Below are 16744 nucleotides of genomic sequence, written 5' to 3' on the forward strand. Positions count from 1 at the left end.
GAAGAGTGCAAAGTCACTCCTCCAAGGAGCTCTGACTCTTCTCTAGTAAGAAAGTCAATTATTCACTCATTCATTCTTTCATTCAAAAGTATTATTAAATGACTTAGAGCATGCTAAATGCTATAGTTTATGTAAGAACAAATCAACTTAGAATTATAGTATTGGTAAAAAGAGATGTGCAAATAATGGCTTTATCGGACAGTACTGTGATTAAGTGCTTGGACCGCTAGAGCCAGGCTGCCTGACTTAAAAGTCTAGTTCTGCCATTTAAAGGGTATGTAGTATTGAGCTAGTTACATAACCTCTTTAAGCCTTTGTTTCCCATCTATAAAATGAGGATAGTATCTCAACTTTTTAAATTTTTTTTTTTTTTGAGATAGAGTCTCACTCTGTTGCCCGGGCTAGAGTGCCGTGGCGTCAGCCTAGCTCACAGCAACCTCAAACTCCTGGGCTCAAGCAATCCTCCTGCCTCAGCCTCCCGAGTAGCTGGGACTATAGGCAAGCGCCACCTTGCCCGGCTAATTGTTTTCTATATATACTTTTAGTTATCTATATAATTTCTTTCTATTTTTAGTAGAGATGGGGTCTCGCTCTTGCTCAGGCTGGTCTTGAACTCCTGATCTCAAACGATCCACCCGACTCGGCCTCTCAGCATGCTAGGATTACAGGCGTGAGGCACTGCACCCGGCCAAGGACAGTATCTCATAGGGTTGCTGTGAAGACTAAAAGTGAATATATGTAAAGAATTTAGAACGGTATCTGTGTATTTGGACACAGATTTACCATATGCTGGAACAGTTGTCAATTCCTGATTATAACCACTCAGCAAAGGATAGTGAATGCTCTATAAATTTTTGTTGAATAGAACTTTCTTGAAGTCTTATTGTTTTTCCTTGTAGACATGTCTAGAGTAGCCTCAGGTTCCTTTTCTATCATATTTGAATCCAACGTCAAACCAGTTATTGCCCTTTGCTGCCTCCTTCCCAGTTGTTTTCCTTGTGGGAAAGGGGAAGGTGACATTTTTTTTTTTTTTACATCGGATCATCGGTTGTTTTTCATTACTTGTCATTGTTAGAGCTCTTAATAATTTTATCTTTTCTATAATCTGAATGTTTGTATCCTCCCAAAGTTCATAAGTTGAAATCCTAACCGCCAAGATGATGGTATTAGGATGTGGTACCTTTGGGAGGTGATTAGGTCATGATACCAGAGCTTCCATGAATGGATTTAGTGCCCTTGTAAAAGAGGCCTGAGACCCCTCACCCCTTCCACCATGTGAGGACACACTAAGGAAGGCATCCTCTAGGAAGAGGGCCCTCACCAGACTCTGAATCTGCCAATGCCTTGATTTTGGACTTCCCAGCCTCCAGAACTGTGCAAAATAAATTCCTGTGTGCATAAACCACCCAGTTTACAGTATTTTGTTATATCAGCCTGAACATAAGATAATCCTTTAAAAATGTTTATTATTTTTCTGATTATCCAAGTAATATATGCTCAATATAAAAACAATTCAGACATACAGAACTTGGTAACAGAAAGTGAAAGGCCCTAGTAATCCCACATCCAGAGATAATCACCATTAACAACCACCATTAACCACACCATTAACAACTTGTTAGATATGCTTCCAGATTTCTTCTAAAGCATTCATTTAACAACATGTATACATATATTTTTTATTTTTTAAATTATTTTTATTTTTTATTTTTTGAAACAGAGTCTCACTCTGTTGCCCGGGCTAGAGTGCCGTGGCATCAACCTAGCTCACAGCAACCTCAAACTCTTGGGCTCAAGCAAGCCTCCTGCCTCAGGCTCCCGAGTAGCTGGGACTACAGGCATGTGCCACCATGCCCAGCTAATTTTTTCTATATATTTTTAGTTGTCCAACTAATTTCTTTCTTTTTTTTTTTTACTAGAGACGGGTCTCGCTCCTGCTCAGGCTGGTCTCTAACTCCTGACCTTGAGCGATCCACCCACCTCGGCCTCCCAGAGTGCTCGGATTACAGGCATGAGCCACCGCGCCCGGCCAACATGTATATCTTAACACAGAAAAGGGATATTATTCATATTATTCTACAGCCTGCTTTTTTCACTTATGACTTTGAACATCTTTCCATGTAGGTACAAATAGATCTTGTTTTGGTTAATGGCAGTGAAAGGTTTCCTTCTATAGATCTAGCATAATTTGCTTAACCAGTTTCTTACTTGGATTTTGTTATTAGACTTCTACACCATTACTTATTTCCACTGTTACAATAAATACACCTGTACATATATTTTGTCCACATGTGTAAATATTTCTGAAATATATTAATAATTTTTACAAAAATGTCCCTAAGGTATCAATTTCTAGATGTGCAATTGTCTGTTCAAAGAGAACACATCTACTTGTTTTGTCAACAATTTTCAAATTGTCCTCTAAAGGGATTTTTCCAATTTACTATCACATTTGAGGTGTGTGAGAATGTCTGTTTCTCCACATTTGACTGCTTTCTATTTTTTCTTTTCTCAATTTATACCAATCTCGAAATAATTTTTTTTTCAAATCTAAAAATCACAGTTTAAAACCCAGGGAAGATCAAAAAGTGGAGCAAAGTACACAAGACTGTTCTGTACAAACAGCCTAATATTCCAAGTTAATTATAATATTGGGATGTTTTCAATCAAAATATCACACTAGTTGTCAACAGTTTTAAAATGGCTTTAACCTCCAAGATCAGCAAATCCGAGACTGATTAGATCAGTGCCACACACGTCCTGCCCACACACCTCCTCCTTGGCGGGGCGTGTAAAGTAGGAGCTGCTGGCATGAGGGACAGGGGAAGGAAAGTGAGAAAGCAAGAGGAGGGCAGAGGGCTCCAAAGCTGGTGTCATTCTGTTGGTCCAGGGCAGTCCCTTGACTGTTTTCTGGACCTCTCTGTGCTCCTACTGGGCTCCTCTTCTTTACTTCCAGTGCCTGACGACGAGGTGCCCATCAGCCAAGCGTCAGTTCTATTACTGCTTCTGTGAATTCTTTCCTAAAACTCTAGAAAACCATTCTTTTGGCCGGGCTCGGTGGCTCACACCTGTAATCCTAGCAATCTGGGAGGCCGAGGCAGGTGGATCGTTTGAGCTCAGGAGTTTGAGACCAGCCTGAGCAAGAGCGAGACCCCGTCTCTACTAAAAATAGCAAGAAATTATATGGACAACTAAAAATATATATAGAAAAAATTAACCGGGCATGGTGGCACATGCCTGTAGTCCCAGTTACTTGGGAGGCTGAGGCAGAAGGATCGCTTCAGCCCAGGAGTTTGAGGTTGCTGTGAACTAGGCTGACGCCACGGCACTCTAGCCCGGTCGCCTGGGGAACAAAGTGAGACTCTGTCTCAAAAAAAAAAGAAAAGAAAACCATTCTCTTTAATGCCTCTTTGTATCTGAACCGACACCTTCCTGAGTATCTAACATTTTGTGCGGCATGCTTATTAAGAGCATTTAGAGCTGCGTAAATGTTGATTGAATGTTTGCTGACATGGAGAGATCTTGGTAGAAGACAGATGAGACTGCCCATGGTTCACAGAAACCCATGGATTCAGACGAAAGGAGATAATGAAGTATTGGGCTGAACCATTTGTTTTGTTAGAACCAAGTAATTCCAAACATCCTAACTTACTTTAAGGTCTTGGCCCCTGCCTCTCCCCACCCACGAACAAGACGGCACAGAAACTTCAATCTTACAACAAAAAGAGGGGAAACTATCAGGTTGGAAAACCCTCTTAGCTGAGAATAACATTTTCATCTGCCTGCTTCAGTTATTAAGACATCTTTGACGAAAATTAATGGGGACAAAGGGGCAGACTCAGATGAAAACAAGAATTGACTCTACAATATAGCTTTAATACCAGAGGCAGAACAAATGAAGTTGAGAAACTATTCATGCCAAGATATAGTTGTGTGCTCCAAATCCCAGGTAAGTACTTTCTCCTTAGATTTGGAGCGCGCTTAAATGACTTTTTAACATACCACCCCCCCCCCCAATCCAAGTCTTAAGATCAGAGTTTTTAATCGACAGCATAGACTCCTTCGCCCAGGAGGGGCAAAGTTTCTGAGCTTGCCTCGCACCTGACTGGCAACAGCGCCTGCTTGGCACCGAGCCCTGCTCAGGTGGGCGTTACACAGGTATTACAGCGACGGCGATGTACGGCTGCCCCTCTTCCCCGCCCCAGGCACCTGCTCGGCATCTAGAAGCCTCTCGCCGCCAGTTCCCAGCCCCGAGCCACCTCCCTCGCCACACAGCCCCCCTCCGGTCGGCCGGCCCGCCCGGCTACGGAAGCGCCCCGACCCTGGGCTTGCTTGGCAGGGCAAGCGGGGAAAGGGCTCGCAATCACATGGAGGCCCGGGCCCGCCCCATTGGCTGCGGCCGGGCCAGTCCCGGCGCTCGCCGGCTGCGGTTGGTCCCAGAGCTGCAGCGCCTGCACGGGCCCGGAGTCCATGTTACGCTTTGTCTAATTCCCCTCGTTACAGAGTCATGTGCTGCTGCTCCCGTCGCCGCCGCTGCCGCCGCCCGTGGTGCCCCGGCTCCTCCGCCGCGCTTCGAGGTGGCAGCCGCGGGCGGGGCCGCGGGAGCAGGGTCCAGGGCGCAGCGCGCCTTCGCCGCCCCGGCGCGTCCCGGTGCAGCCGCCGCCCGCCGCAGGTGATGCCGCCACCTCCCGCCTCAGCATAAGCCTTGGCTTGGCGGCCGAGCTGCCCCAAAAGGTTGGTGTGCATCTCTCCGGGCAGGGGCCATGGGCTGCGAGCGAGGGCGACGCGCAGGTGGAGCGGCGCCGGATTCGGGGCGCGCAACCCCGGCGCAGGCGTCCTGCCCCCTCCGCGCGCGGCCCCGCGGCCCGAGCGGAGGCTGGGGCCGAGAACTCGATTGGGGACGACAAGGGGGGTCGGGAGGAGGTGGCGACGAGCGGAGCTGGGCTGCTGTTTTAGACCGCCTGGGCCCGGGAGATTGTTCCGCTTTCGGCAATCTGAGTGGCCGGCGCTTCGGCCGCGGGCTCTGGGCCCTGCGAGAGGGGACTGGCTCCTGTACCCTCTTGCGCGCGCTCCCTTCTCTCGCCTTCCTCTGCCCCATCGGAAAGGCGGGGAGAGCCGGTTACAGCCCGGCTGGTTCCTCCCGGAGGTGGGTGTTTGGTGTTTGGCCTTGCTGGCCCGGTGCCCATAAGGTGAGCCCTTTAACTTCCCCAGAAACGCCTCCCCTTCGCCTCCTTCCCGCGCCGGGTGGGCTGCGCTGGGAGCCCGGCGGGCGGGGGCGGGGAGGTGAAGGCCCACGCCCCGCCCCCGCGCCTGTGGGAGGGAGCTGGCGGCCCGCAGGTGCACCCAGCCCGCCGCGGGCCATCTCCGGGTTGGGTACCGGTATAATCCGCTTCTAGCTTGTTTGGAGGCGTGGGCTCTTGGGAACGGGACTTCTGCTCGAATCCTTTCCAGGGGCTTGGAAAAGAGAATTGGGGGTGGTTGCCCAGAGGACCGTCACCTCCGGCCACTGGAGGGGTGATAGGGCCTTTCCCCTTTCTGTTCCGCTTTATTTGGGGTATCCCTTGCAGGTAAAGAAATGAGATTTTTCGATTTTTTAAAAAGCCAGCTGCAGTGAAGAAGAACTGCTGCAGGTCGAGGGGAGGAGAGGTAGGTCCCTGTTGGTGATGAAGAGGTGGGGTGTGAGGTCCCAGGAGTACACAGTTGGGGTGTGTGTGGCCGAACCTGAAGAGGTAAGGTTGTGGGAAGGAAACAGCGAAGATGACAGCGAGAGAGCACTCAGGAGGTAGGCAGAGAGGTGGGGAATAGGTATTAGGGAGTCCTAGCTAAATGTGGGGCCCAACGTGAGCCACTTGGGCTCTTACTTGGCTCCTGTTGCTTTGCAGATTTCCTGCTCCTTGAATTTGAAAAATATTTTTTGTTGGACAAGGAAAGCTATGAGGATGTATTTTGGAAGAGATACAGGAGTAAAGAGCTGACTTCTGGAAACTTTGCTTGGCAGCTTTAATAATAAAATTCCTTTCAGGTGGCATTTATTGAACACCTATTACGTGTTCTGTGCTGGACATTGGTAAAGTCTGGACAGGCAGGGAATTCCCATCTGCAGTAATGGTGAGGGCTGTTTACCTCCAAGTGCCAAGAATGACAGTTATTCAGACCTTCCTTGCCAAAGCTTCTGGGGCCTCTGCTTCCTACAGACCTGTGGGGAAGAATCTTGCATGGTAACCAGTAACTGGGGTCTTCAGACATTTATTTTTACAGTCCAGAAATACTGAACAAATGGCTGCTGTCAGATAGTTCAGGGCTGGAATCCTTGTTTCTCCTGTCTTGACACAAACTGACTAAATCCCTGTTAAAATTCAAGTACAAGATAAGAAAGAACCTGAAATTAAAATTAGGTGGTTAAAATAGAGGTCAGACTTTGGAGTGTTTGGGCTCTGTAGGTTAGAGAGCCCCACCATAAAATGATTAGGTAATCCATGGAGCTGGAAAAAAATTCCAAAATCTTGGAGTGGCACAGTTTGTTTATATATTGGAACATTTTATCTTAGATTTGTGTCTTTTTTATTGAGTGGGTGTGTGTATAACTTTTGTTGATTAAAACAGATTTGAAGGTTGGAGAGGAAACTGTCCTTAGGTGACCCCCCCTTCTCTTACCCTGTGGAGAAGCCTATGATGCAACAGTTAAAGTATTGAGCCATACTTGTATCTTTTTCTCCCTGCTCTATTTTCCAGCATTTAAAAAACTGTGTCAAAACTTGGCCTTTTTCCCCTTAATGTTATGCAGAGCTTTTTTTAAAAAATTAATTTTAGAAAATTCTGATGTGTTTATCATGTCCAAATAGTTAAATTGTTTTGTTAGCTATATTTTGGAAATTAGACTAGATTCCATTCTCAGTACTGTATGTAAATTGGCACTAGCTATTAAAAAAAGCCAAAATTTTGCCAGAACTTTGGATTCATGATCACATGTACTTGAAATGATAGTTTGTAAGGGAATTCATTTATTTTTAATTGGAGCTGGTGTTTGACATTGTAAGTAGCACCAGTTAATATTCATTAGTACCAGCAGTGAGTAGAGTACTAGAGTGGGTGCTATGTGACCTTAACAAGGAAGGAGAAGATTTTTGTAGTAATCACAGAGAGCAGATAAGACAGGTGCAGATAAGACAGGTACACGCAAGGACACTACCAGAAACAAACAATCACACTTGTCTAAGAATTCGGGTGTTTGGATCCAGATGAAAGTGTTGTGTGTGTTGGGAGAGACGGGTAAAGCTGAATTGACTTTTGACAGTAGTCAGGGATTTGGAGCAGAAAATATGACTAATGAAGGAGAGTAGAGGGAACCTAGTTAGGGGAAAACTTAACCACAAGTCAGTGGTGTTAATCACTTGCATCAAGACCAGTGGTTCTCAGCAGGGGGAGGTTTTGCCTCTTGGCAGCCATTTAGCAATGTCTGGAGACATTTTGGGTTATTATAGCTGGGGGCAGGTGCTACTGGTATCTAGTGGATAGAGACCAGGGATGCTACTTAAACATACTACAGTACACAGACAGCATCCTTCCCACCTCCACCAAACAAAGAATGATCCTGTCCAAAATGTCAATAGTGTCAAGGTTGGCTGGATGTGGTGGCTCATGCCTGTAATTCTAACACTCTAGGAGGTCAAGCGCGGAGGATCACTTGAGATCAGGAGTTTGAGACCAGCCTGAGCAAGAGTGAGAGCCCGTCTCTACTAAAAATAGAAAAAATAAGCCAGGAGACTATTTATTAAATTTAAAAAAAGAAAAAACAAACAAACAAACAACAACAAAAAAACGGTGCCAAGGTTGAGAAATGCTGCCCTAGACAGTGAATCTGAATGCCACTGTGGCATTCTGAGAATAAAGTTACATCTCAGAATAGGCCTTGAAAGGAGGAGGTTCTTGACATCTGAGAAACAATAACATTGAGATTAGAAAACCAATCTAGGGGACTTCAGGACTTCAGGCTCGGGCCTGAGTGATTAGGGTCTTTCAAAAGAAAGAAACAGATTCAAGGGAAATCATAGCAGATGAGCTAGTAGGACAGTGTAATATTGGCATTTTAGAGAGGCCCTGGTCTAACTTGTTGTTGTTGGAGACAGGGTGTCACCCTGGCATCCTTATAGCTCACTGCAACCTCAAACTCCTGGGCTCAAGAGATCCTCCTGCCTCAGCCTCCCAAGTAGCTGGGAATACAGGTGTGTACCACAACACCCAGCTAATTTTTTTATTTTTTGTAGAGACAGGGTCTCACTCTTGCTCAGGCTGGTCTTGAACTCCTGGCCTCAAACCAATCCTCCCTCCTTGGCCTCCCAAAGTGCTAGGATTATAGGTGTGAGACACCACTACCCAGCCTTAACTTGTTTACTTTAGTAAATTCTCATACTTGCGAGGTAGCCTTTGTTTAAATAACCCAGGGACAGTAAATTCGACTTATGAAGATGTGTCATCCTTGGACTGTTTGTATTACTATTATTTGAGCTGGAAACTGTCTCCTTGAAACTTTGTTCCATTGATTTTGTTCTTCTGGAGCTCCCCACTGCCACAGGACTACCCTCTGAATGCACAAAGAGGGTATGATGCCCCCTTCCTCTAGATTAACTTTCTAATGCAAACTAGTCCCGATTTTTTTCAGTCATGAATGGAACATGGTTTGGCTCCATTTGTCAGCATCTCTCATGGAGAGTCTGGAATTGAATATGGTAATTGAGATAGATCTGGTCAAAAAGGGTACAGTGGGACAACTGTCTACTGAGACCTAGGCATTAACGTATATTTCTTGCAGCTTAAGCTTACAATTGCCTTTTTTTTCAAAGCAGCACCTAGCACAGACTTATGTATTAGATAGTCAGGTTATGGATACTCAAAACGCCCAGATATTTGCTGTATGAACTGCTGCATCCTCTATTTGTTGGGCAATTTTTTCTGAGAAGTTGAGTGGAAGTTTTTGTTGTTGTTACTTTTCAACATTATCCTGTTTATGTTGGTCCAGTCTTCTGGCCTTTTGAGATTTTTGAATTTTGATTCCGCTTTTTAATTATACATATTAGAGAGAAATGGAGAATGACTTTGCTGGAAACTTTCAGTCACTTACTTATTACTACATGTAACCTAGTAGTTTGGGGCGCTGCTGATCCTCTGAGAGCTGGGGGTGCTGAGTGATGGAGGTGAGTTCCAGGGGCTGATTAGCCCTTAATTTGGGGGCTTTTGAGGAGTCTTGTATTTGTGGCCAAACCACATTACATTTGGCTCTCGAAATGTTTGCATCTGAGATGCCGTTTTGAAATTGTTTGTGTCTGTTGCAACCTTCTAAAATCTGTACTGCATCCTCTGGAGTCTTTGTAATTCTGTGTGGATATTGAAAGAGAGTTTCTAATGTTTTATGCAAATTTAAAGGTTGCCAAATCAGAGTTGCTTTTAAAATTTGTGAGAAGGTAGACAGGATAACTGGCAAAAACCACATATGAACTTGGTTCCCACTCAGGCAAAGCTTCGTTTTCTTCTCGTTTTTGCTCGTATGCCCCGAATACTTAATTAGTTATGGCTTTACATTTAAGGAAGGAGAGAAGATTGAGGCTTAGAAACAAACCTTTTTCCCAGAGCTGGGCTTTAACTTGTCATTGGTGTAATTTCATGCTTAATTTGGATTTCACATTTTCACTGAGAAGATATTAGGAAATTACCATTCGCAGATGTCTTTTGAAGCAGGCAGGTTAGACATCCCAGATGATTTAATGCCAAGTTCTCCAAATGTTCTAGATCTATCCAACAAACTAGCTTTAAATAAATTACTTGGTTTGGGTGGTAGCTATCTCAGTGTTGAAGGAGTGCTAGAGCAAAATTCCAAATCTCATAGCCAACATGTGCAGCCTCTTTGTTATGAATGTCCATTGTGCCCTAATCCCTTGTTGATGTGTTGTCTGTCCAGATGGCACAGTCTGCTTGGTCTCGCTTCTGCACTGGTCCACATGGGAAATCTGTTTATATCCTCTGGGGATGGAGGCAATTCCTATGAGAAGAAGGGATGTTTTGTGAATATGTAAGATTTCTTGAGGGGTAATCATTGAAAACCTTTAGATGTTGTCCTTTTATATTTTCAAAGGCTGGGTCAGAGTTGAAGTCACCTTAGAATTAAGCATGTAGTTGTATCATTTTGAATAAAAAGATAGAATATTATAACTGGAAGTGATCAACCCTTGAATTTTATGGATGAGAATATCCAGGCACAGGAAAATGATGTGATAAGCTGAAGTTTACACGTGTAGTGACAGAGTGGGCATTAGAATCTATCTGCCTTAGAGACCACAAATAAAGGCTAAAGATGAAGATTTCTTCTCTGCTTAGAGATGTGGAAACAGTAGGGTCCCTTAGGTCTTATTTACATAATTGATCAAAAAGATGGAGCACACAGTGGAATTTCTAGGTTTACAGATGACAGTAAGCTCTTTTGGATTATGAAATATCTAATCAATGGGGATTTACTCCAAGGAAACCACACTAGGGGATGTATTAGTCATCAGAAGATTTGCAGGTGAGTTTCTTTGTGGGTCAATATGAGGTTGGGTATTAAGGGAAATTATGGAATTATCATGGGATGGTGTTTTTTGGGGAAAACCCAGGGAAGTGCTCTGCAGATATTTTCACAATGTTGTCCGAACTTGCTTTTGTAGATAAAAAGGACAGGAAATGCTAGACTTCATCAAAGAGATTTTGAAGACAACCCCAGAAAACTGTCTTAATTGAGTTTCCACTGTGCTTTGTTCAAAGTCGAGGGCACCTACCCTTAGGAAAGCCACTAGAGCTGGAATGAGAAATGCAAAGGCATCTAGAAAGTTTGGATATTCCTGCTGGAATGGAAGCTTCATGAGCACAGGGTCCCTCGTCCATCTGTTTCTCTGATAAAAATATTAGGATTTCTAGCATCTGAAAAGAGTCAGCTGAAAGATGTTATTGAGGCCCATGAAACAACAAGGATAGGGATAGAGACAGCCTTGATGCTCACTGAATTCCAGTAAGCCTGAATATGGTATTTTAATTGTTTGCCTCCTTGTCTTTATGCTCCATTACTCCGTCGTTGCGGTGAAGGCGGGGATATACCTGCCTTGTTCTCCGCTGATTTTCTAGTGCCTTATGCATGGCAGGCCCTTCATTAGTATTTGTTGCCCAGAGGAATGAATGAAGAGGCATACCTTAAAGCTTTATGAAACATAAATTCAGAATGAATGCAATTAAATATGGTTTTCCTTAACCGTGGCTGACATCAGAATCAGTCTGGGGAATATTTTTAAAATACGTATGTCCAGACCCTTCCCCATGCCTATTGAGTCAGAATCTCTGGAGGTGGAGTTTAGTTTAGAAAATACCCCCCACTTCCCAAGTAATACTGATGTGCAGCCAAGGCTGGGTACTGACTGCAGTACCAGGTTTTGAAACATTGAGTGGCTGATAAGCCCATAATTGGTTAAGACAAACAAGGAGCTTCAAGGATATATCAGTCTCCTTAGAAGGTGGTGACCCAGACAGCAGACTGTCCACAGTGTGGCCTTTGGCGCCTCCATGAGATAGTGCATCCTGGACTGGGTAGCATGATGGGACCAACTCTCAGTCCATTCCTGAGCAGTCGTTTCCAGAGTGGGTCCATGATGACAGTTTCACCAGCCCATGGAGAAATGAGAAGAAAAAAGACAATGCAGCAATGCAGTAAGCTTTTCAGTTTCAATGTTAGTGCTATGTTTATTCAATTTAAGGGGCCTAAAAAAAAAAAAAAAAAAAAAGAATTTGGATTCTCCTTCCTTCTTTGGGAGTTCTTTGAGAGTTGTTTTTTTTTTTTTTTTTTTTTCCCCCATTTTATGAAAGAATAGTGATGGTTTATTTTTTGCTGTAATTTCTTGGTCCGGTTTTAACTTGGCAATTTTATGGCAGTCTTTTTAAAAATTTTACTGGCCTGTGAAATCAAAAGTCTGGGAACTATCACTGCTATGAGGTTTGCAAGATGTCTGTATTCTCCCCTTGACACCTGCTATTGGGGAAGGCTCATCAATGTGGTGGTACATTCCAGTACAAGCAGTTTTTTCTTACCTTTTTTTTTTTTTTTTCCTCCTCTGCTTGCTGGTGATAATTAGGAACATTGCCACAGAAGGCTTCACTTCCCCAGCAACACATAAATCCCATTGCTACATCTTAAGATCAACAGATAGCCAGCACTGCAATGAGTTCTGCAGAGCAGGGAGAAGACAGGAGGTGCAGACCCCTTTCTCTCCGAAGGCTGCTGGCCAAGAGAAAGCTGCCCCTCTGGATCTCAAGCTGTGAAGACAGGACAGAACCCATCAGACAGGTGTGAAATGCCACCAGTCAACATTCTCTTCACTGGTTGTTCCCAACCCAAATCTAAGTAATGTTTCAAAATTAAAAGTCTCAGGAAAATGGTCCCCATGATGCTTGTAATGGCACCCCACTGAATAGGCTTTTAAAATCAGTTTATTCTCAGCTATGATTTTTTAAAAACTTAGTTGGCCAAGAAGTAGTTGGACAAGTATGGAATATGCCAAGTTACAACAACAACTACCATTTATTAGGCATTTACCGATTGTTCAAACCTACACCCTGGAATTTACGTGCATTCTTATTTAATCCTCAAAACAATCCTGAGTGAAAAGTGGACTTATTCCTACTCTATAGGTGAGGTAATGAGGCAAGGTCACATAGGTCATGGAATTTGCAAAAACATCATACAGAAGTGGTGGAAGTTGGAATTTGAAGACAGACTTGTTTTATATCAAAGCCCATTCTCTCTTATCTACTGTACTCTTATTTCTCTAATTAGATTCCTTTGTATTCATTTTATAATACCTATTAATATTTCTGTTACACAAAGAAGAGAGTCAGATTTTGATATTTTTTCTATCCCTATTCTCTTTTATCGCCAATATTGATGATAGAATGCCAGTTGTAATAGTACACAGTAAGCACCCTCCTCCTGATCACATTCGACACTAGAGTAACTACATAAAAATATTATGTAAAAATGTAGCTAATGTTTGCTAAGGTGTTATGTCTTAGCTGAATAAATGTCATAACAAATATATGCAATAAAAACAAATAATCACCCATATCCTCAACGTAAAAAAGAATGAATAAATTTTCATGTATCTATGTCATATTCATAGTCTGTTTTATTTATACATTTATACATTTATTATACTCGAGTATAACAGCTTTAGTGGAGTGAATTTATTCTGTTAAAATTTCTGCTTTAACAGTTTATTTTTCATATTAACATTTAGGCAATAATAAAGTACAAATTGGGAAGTGGGCTGCAGTGTTATACGTCTCACACAACTACACCCCCTTCTACATACAAAGGTACGCTTTTTCTTTAACTTAGTTCTTTTAAAATATTTTTCTATTACAAAACATTTTCTCTTTCATTTGGTTCTAAATTCTTTTCGTTATAAGTTATTTGTACTTGGTAAATTCTGTTCCAAGCAGAAATTTTGTACATCTGTAATTTCTGCATTAATCAGGGAGGAGTTAGAATTGGATACTAGCTGTAGCCTGGAGGTCTTAGGCAAATACCAAACCTTGCCTGAAGTGGGCCTCACATAAGATGATTTGTGGCAGCTGGTACTCACCCTCAGAGTAGGGTAATCAGGAGGGAGTGGGGGCTGGGCCTGGGCTGAACTAGAAAATGGAAGTTCTGTCTCAAGTGCGTCTGTTTAGCCACCAATCTGGGCCAGTGTTGCCAGATCTTCTGATTTCTCACTGTTAGCCAGGAATCTGGATTACTATTTAAAATCTGATTTTAAAAAATCAGCTAACTCAACATTTTAAATAAGAACTTCCTGTAGACCAAGCAAAATACCTTTGTGGGCTGGAAACAGCCTGTGAGCTTAGACCGTTAGAGATAGATAGCCTTTTAGTGGCCAGATAAATGAAAGTAAGGGATTTGAATAAAAGCACAACACACTTTTAAGAATCAGTTTAAATTGAAACAAATTAAAACTTGATTTCATCTTTTTGTGCCACCCCATATACACAAAGCAGAACAAAACAAACCTAAAACCCCATATTTATAGTGATAACAATTTCTGACCTTTATTTTATTTTTTCAAGACAGAGTATCACTCTGTTGCCCTGGCTAGGTGCAGTGGCCTCATCATAGCTTACTGCAACCTCAAACTCCTGGGCTCAAGCCATCCTCCTGCCTCAGCCTCCTGAGTAGCTGGGACTACAGGCATGCACCACCATGCCTGGCTAATTTTTCTAATTTTAGTAGAGATGGGGTCTCGCTTTTGCTCAGGCCTGATTCCAACTGCTGACCTCAAGTGATCCTCCCACCTTGGCCTCCCAGAGTGCTAGGATTACAAACTTGAGCCTCTGTGCCTGGCCTCTGACCTTTAAATTTGGTAAATTACATCTTGTTAATGGAAAAAAAAACCCCAAACTGTAATTTAGAGAGGTTTATTCTGAGCCGAATGTGTGTGACCTAGCCCGGAGCACATGTCCTCAAGAGGTGCTGAGAAAATGTGCCCACAGCAGCTGAGTTACGGTTTGTTTTTATACATTCATGGAGACAGGAATTACACATAAGAGCATAGGTCAATACATGGAAGGCATACATTGGTTTGGCCTAAAAAGGTGAGACATCTCAAGGGGGGGGGTGCCTTATAGGTTATAGGTAGATTTAAAGATTCTTTGATTTGTATTTGATTAAAGAAATGAAGCTTGGTGTAAAGACTTGGAATGTTTTAACTTAAGGTAAGGATATCTGTTAATCAGAGACTAACGATCATTTATGGAAACTCAAGTGATCTCTTAAGTAAACTCATGGCCTGAAGGTGTGGTTTAAGCTATGTCTTGCATGGCTTTAGGCCTGTTAATGATTTAGAATTTTGGCTGGAGAGGTGGCTCACACCTGTAATTCTAGCATTTTGGGAGCCCAAGGCAGAGGATCGCTTGAGGCCAGGAGTTCAAACCAGCCTAAGCAACTTAGTGAGAACTGTCTCTACAAAAAAATTGAAAAATTAGCTGGGTGTGGTGGCATGTGCATGCAGTCCCAGCTACTCAGGAGGGTGAGGCTGGAGAATTGCGTGAGCCCAGGAGTTTGAGGTTGCAGTGAGCTATGATGCCACTGCACTCTAGCTTGGGTGACAGGGCAAGACCCTGTCTCAAAAAAAAAAAAAAAAGATTTAATTATCTTATTGTTACAAAAAGTAGTTCTGAAAGGGAAGGTGCATGACAAGGCATGGCTGACCTCCGTTCTCATGGCCACCAATTCAGGGTTACAGTTTTTTGGGGTTCTTCTTGGTCAAGAGGGAGTCCAGTCAATCAGCTGGCAGGACTTAAGATTTTATTTTAGTTCACAGTCTGAAGTCAATGTACTTGAAGGGGTTGTCCTACCCGAGGAGTAATAGGTTCAGGGAGAAATAGGTAGAGTACAGGTATAAGAGGGGAGGGGACAGGTGGGACAGGGGTACTGGGAGGGGTACAAGCCACTTGGAGTTGAGTAAAGAAAGAATCTATCCCAGATGATGAGGGAGGAAGATTTCTTCATATCTTAAAATTGATTTGGGGATAAATGGGGAAGAGAGAAAAAAGGAGGAGTCCTTATATGAGAAAGGGAAAAACTTGACCTGATGAATATTTAGAAATAGTGTAGAATCTGTGTGGGAAGGGCAAGGAATGCTATTATTTTGCCATTCCTAGTGCATTCAAGTTAACTTATGTCGTGGCTTATGCAAAAGGGAAATTGGAATGAAAAGGAAGGGAAAAGGGTTGATCTCAGAAAGGAGAATATGAAGTAAGGAAAAGAAGGGAGTAGACCATGGAACAGCTGATAGCAAAAAGTAAACCAAGAAAGCTGGAAAATGTTTGAATTGGGAAAAGTTGGCTATGTCAGAGTACAAACCAACACTTTTTTTTTTTTAAACCAAACTACAACATTGTCTGAGGAAGTATATACAGGAGACCCCAGAGAAAAGATGGTTTGGGACACCAGCTTGTTTTGTTTATGGAGAACTGGTGTGCTCAGGGCCACATGGACCAACCTTCATGGTCCCTTTGTGTGCAATGGTGTCAGCAGGGCTGCATCTGCCCTGTTCTAGGGCACACTGGTTGGAGGACAGTATCCACTGGGTTTTAGCCCTCTCCTGGCTGAGTGTCCCTGTGCAGCACATAACCTTCCCTGTACTCTGATCCCACTAGTGCTCCTGTCTTTAGTTTTATTTGCTCTTCTGGAGAAAATCTAATGTTGTTTAAGGGTAATTTGTTGTATATACATCCTCTTTGAAAGAGAAGAGAGTGATAATATTTTAACAGATCTCTGTTACCAACTGAGTCTCAAATCCTAGTCTGAGGGGATTTTTAAAAGCATTTTTCTCTTAATAACTCCAAGCATATAGTGCACAGTTTCTGGAATTTCAGCATTTTCTGGGGCAAAAAAAAAAAAAAACAAAACCCTTTTGATTCATCCACAGGTTTTATTCCAGTCCTTAGGACTGTTTTCCCTGTGTGATCTGAACTGCACTTTCTTAACTGCGTAACTTTAAATTTCTAACACTTTGGTTGCTCTCAGAGTAAATGCATTTAAAAATGTACCTCCATATAGCTTTAATGCAATTAGGATCTTTGTTTTTTTTCCTCATTATGGAAGCTCATTTGTGGTATTGAAAGAATGGGTGCAGATTTCCTTACACTGCTGTTGGGAAGAAAGAAAATTCTT

The 16744-nt window shown here is 43.0% G+C and overlaps 1 protein-coding gene across 2 annotated transcripts in view; it reads left to right on the top strand.

Annotated features, from left to right (window-relative positions):
• Positions 1–4458: 4458 nt before the first annotated feature.
• The window catches only part of LRRC8D (leucine rich repeat containing 8 VRAC subunit D), a 111796-nt gene continuing 99510 nt past the window's right edge, over positions 4459–16744 (top strand). Inside the window, exon 1 of one of the 2 annotated variants that reach the window (XM_069480175.1) lies at positions 4459–4734. The gene's annotated coding sequence lies outside the window, so the exon portion shown is untranslated. Of the gene's footprint in view, positions 4735–5371; positions 5647–16744 lie in introns of those variants that run through there. The other variant, XM_069480176.1, reaches the window with a different exon arrangement.

The sequence above is a fragment of the Eulemur rufifrons genome, chromosome 8 (assembly GCF_041146395.1).
Source record: "Eulemur rufifrons isolate Redbay chromosome 8, OSU_ERuf_1, whole genome shotgun sequence".
In the NCBI taxonomy this organism is placed as follows: Eukaryota; Metazoa; Chordata; class Mammalia; order Primates; family Lemuridae; genus Eulemur; species Eulemur rufifrons.